The 4484-nt window shown below is 36.2% G+C and overlaps 1 long non-coding RNA gene across 1 annotated transcript; it reads right to left on the reverse strand.

Moving 5' to 3' along the window:
- Positions 1–1426: 1426 nt before the first annotated feature.
- Positions 1427–4161, reverse strand: LOC146325619 (uncharacterized). Its single transcript, XR_014770651.1, has 2 exons — positions 4025–4161; positions 1427–1934 (listed from the first exon to the last, which is right to left on the reverse strand). It is a non-coding gene; the product is annotated as an uncharacterized LOC146325619 (long non-coding RNA).
- Positions 4162–4484: the final 323 nt, after the last annotated feature.

Here is a 4484-nt window from a genome sequence, read left to right on the forward strand (position 1 = left end):
AAAATGTGTTTTAGTAAAGTCCAGCAAATGCAACAAAGAGCTGAAGCACAGAGGGTGACACCAAAGGGTGACGACAGACTGACACAGAAACAAAGAAACACAAGGACTAAATAGACACAGACCTAATCAGACACAAGTGAAACTGATCAGACACAGGTGAAATAAATGGTAATCAAAAAGAGCAGGAAAAGACAGGAAGTAAAGTCAAGTCACATGGACTAGGACTAGGACTACAAAATAAAACAGGAAATCACCACATCTGAGCTGTCAAATTGAATCCATTCATTTTGGATTAAAGTAGATTCATTGAAAAAATAATGTGCCTTAAATTTAAATTTTTTTCCAAGGAGGGTAATGTTCAATGAAAAAATAAATTTATTTGGAAAAGTGTCAGAAGATTGAGTAGTAAAACAGTTTATTGATTTCCAGCGTTGCCTTTAGATTTCTATTCAATGCTTAACTCATGTACCACAATAATGTAATGGTTTTGCATTAAAATATCTTAATTTTCAAGCAAATATTGATTGACTGCATGTGATTGTTTGCAGTTAAATCAGTTTATATATATTTTAGGGTTGTCACGATTCTCCTAACCCACAATTCAGTTTGAATTTTGATTTCAAGGTCACGATTCAATTTGATTTTTTTGATTATGCCATTGCTAGACTACAACCTCGTTTTGTAAAGATGAACATGTCATTGGTTTCATGCTCTGACAACTGTCAATTACAGTTTCAAATTCTTCTTTAAAAAATAGTGTTTATGGTATGAAGTGTGATATAACAGGTGGTTAGCTACACTGTCATCTTTGATGCCTTGTATTTTTTTTTTCCTCTCTGTCTGTGGAAGCATGCCAGATGCTTTGATTTTGCTCACTGAAATCGAAAGGTCATTTCGATCAGTTTTCAATTTACTAATGAAACTGTGACATCCCTAGTATTTTTTTTTTTTTACCACCTGTAAAGTCTCCATGTCTCTCTCTTGCCACCCCATGGATATTTCTTAACTCCTGCCCTTGATGAACACACGCACTTAACATAGAAACAGGTCAAATAAAATCTTCATACACATAAATACTCTGCCAAACACACATGAAGAGATATGCAGGCATTCATGTGTGCGCAAAAAATGGAAGTACACAAAGGCGCTTGTACACACAAACATGGGCAGCCACATTGTCCCTCAGTGGTAATGAACCCCGCTCTGATCAATGGTGAAAGACGGGCCAGTCAAGCAGCGATTCACCCGCTACGGCAAACAAATAGCCTGGCTGACCAATGCACCTCCGGCAATTGTGGGCTACATCACAGAGCAGCATTAGCCAGCGTTGCTAATGAGCTATTACAGCGGTGACCTTCGGGACAAACTCATTACCAGGTGACAATAGACGGCAGACAGAAGCTAGATTCATTATCATAATTATCAGCGCCGCCTTTATTGCAGCTCGCCGGGGTTGCTGGTTGAGGTGCACACTTGTGTGTTTGTGTGTGTGTAAATGAAAGCAGAAGACAGAGAGCATTACAAGCAGTTATAGACCATTACAATACTATGAAAAATTATCTCCTCGCCTATACGATAGCTCCGAGCATTTTAACTAGAATTCTCTCATATTTTATCCACTGTAATAAGGAGGACTGTACTTTCCAATAATATTTGGATGAGTCCATTTTGCCCCGTAGAATGAATCCTCTTTTTTATTTTATTTTTAACCATCATGGGTGGAAGCTCCAGCTCTGAATCTGGTGAATAGGCCCATTACAAATCCTGTCTCAGCTTGCTCACAAGAGTTTGACGATGGACGGCCTCTTCAGGGCTTTGCAGCTGCTCCATCTGTTCGGTGGAATCCATCAAACGCGCATCTATCAATCTGCTCCCTCAATGCTCTCTCTCTTGTCGACTTGCAGCAGGAAGTTTACAAACTTGTGTTTCTCGGGCTGCAAAGCAGAGGGAGGAGTGAATTAGCAGGGGTGAGTGTATTAAATATGTCATATAATACCTAATTTCCACAGCAGTGATGTGACTTGACTAATGACTTCCCTGGAAGCAATCATTACTGTTCTTCTTACTGTAAAGCTACGGGGGTGTTATTCCTATACCCAATGTGTAAATTACCTCAGAAAAACTCTGCTGATTTTCAGGTTGCACAGGGTAATATTGGGTTTGCAGACCATTTGCAACAGAGCCACCAGTGAAAGAAGGCCTTACCAGCAGAGCAAAAAGAATAAGAAAAAACACACAAACATACATCAAATTTTTCTGTATTCATGTTTGTGAATAAGTGTTTAGCAATTTGAATAATGAATTGTGGAGAACTGTTGGTCTGAGAATAAGTAAATCTATACAGCAAAAAAAACAAAAAAAAACAATCATTATTGAACAAAATATTTTGTATAGAAACTTAAGATATTAACATTATTAACAACACTGAGCTTTGGCTCAGTGTAATTAGTATGTTAATTGATTTTTAATTCAATATTTAATCAGTCATCACTCAATCTATTAATTTCAATCTTGCAATTTTCCAGAGTTGTAATCAGTAGTGAACTAATGCATGAATTAATACATTAATTAACATGAACTTGTACGAGTTAATATCAACTAATGCATTAGTTAACATGAACTAAGACATGAATTCATGCATTAGTTAATGCATTCATTAACGCAAACTGAACCAATGCATGAATTAATGCATGGATTAAAACATTAGTCAACATGAACTAATGCATGAACTAATTTATTAGTTAACATGAATTAATGCATGATCTAATGCACAAATGAATGCATTAGTTAATGTGAACTTAACCATGAAATAACGCATGAATTAATGCATTAGTTAACATTAACTAATGAATGAACTACTGCATGAATTAAAACATGATTTAACATGAACTAATGTGCCGTGAGTTTCATTTCATAATAATAATAATAATAACTTTATTTGTATAGCAGTTTTCATACAAAAGGAATTGTAGCACAAAGTGCTTTACAATCATAGAAAAGAGAATACCCCCCCACCCCGCCCACACACCCACACACCCACACACAGGATCACACAAACCCATACAATCAGCACTCATGTTACATCATGATAATGAGGAAACGCCATCTTGAATTAAAAAGAAATTAGATGAGGAACGTCATTTACCAAATGACATATTAAGATAGTAAGTCATTTCTCATGTTCCCAACTAACTAACTGATTCACATGTGACGTGGTTATCTTTTCCTAGCTGCATAATTATTATGAAATATATATCCACATCCTTAGACTACGTTTTTTTTTTTTTTTTATCTCTTTTTCTTTTTCTTTTGAGCCAAACTTTTAAAGGTTAATTTTTCACTTGAAGGGAATAATATTGCATTAAATCAGTAATTAATTAAGGTAGATGTGTGACCTTTTTTAACTATACCAAGGAATTTATTGAGCTGACTTTTTCCAAATAGTAACAAGCAACTTGAAGAAGAAGAAGTTTCTATTCTGATTCCATTGCATTATTTGTTCTTTACCAAATGACATATTAAGATAGTAAGTCATTTCTCATGTTCCCAACTAACTGAGAATAAATAAAGCGATGGATAGTTTTTTTTGGACAGCTTCAGCCTGATGTTCAGAGGTGAAGAACTGTGACTTATCATTTTGTTGGCATTTCAAATGTTAAGAAGAATTAATGGAGCTGTGCCAGAAGCAAGAGAGGAAGAAGAGGGGTGGGACAAAGGCATTGAAGGGCAGAGAGAGGACAAGGCAAAAAGTGATTGATGCAAAAACAGAGGTGGAGCAAAACAAGTCTCACAGCGGTGGCCAGACTTAGACCAGGTTTCACAGAAATATGTCAGATTTTTTTTTTTCCTGCATGATGCAGTGCTCTAAGCTGAACAGTCATTTCAGGTCACTAAGCTAAAAATGAGTGCAAAACAAGCACCAACTTTATAGTACTTGTAGTACACCACTAGGAATCGTGGCATTTTCTTTTTTTTATGACATGACATGAAAGCAGCCTGTGTAACTATAGCCAGAAAATATTACCTCAACGTTTTGTTTGTTTTATATCCAGTTCCAGCTAGAAGAGAAGGAAGAAACATAAAACTGGATGCAGAATATGGTGAGTCAGTTTGTCCAACAGCCCCCCTACTGTCCAATCAGCTCGCTGAAGTCATCATTCCTAAAACCTGACAAGGACAAAGTGACAAGTTACAAATAGCAAAATATATTTTAACTGCTCAGTAGAATACTTTTTCTGTTCCAGGCTTTCCATATCCACTGTAAGCTTCTAACAAACAGAGGATAGTTTACCACACTAAATACACAATGATGATTATAGCTGCATTTTAATTACACAAACATTATTTAAGAGACTTTGTATACCCTCTGTCATCTTCTATCCGTACACTGTAATTTAGCTGCCATAATTACAAATGCAAATGTTTAGTCAGCGTGCTCGTAGCTGGATTGGAAACCCAGAGTTAACAGAGCCAGTTGATAACCA

This window comes from Lutjanus erythropterus, chromosome 6, assembly GCF_056507025.1.
Source record: "Lutjanus erythropterus isolate fLutEry1 chromosome 6, fLutEry1.hap2, whole genome shotgun sequence".
In the NCBI taxonomy this organism is placed as follows: domain Eukaryota; kingdom Metazoa; phylum Chordata; class Actinopteri; order Lutjaniformes; family Lutjanidae; genus Lutjanus; species Lutjanus erythropterus.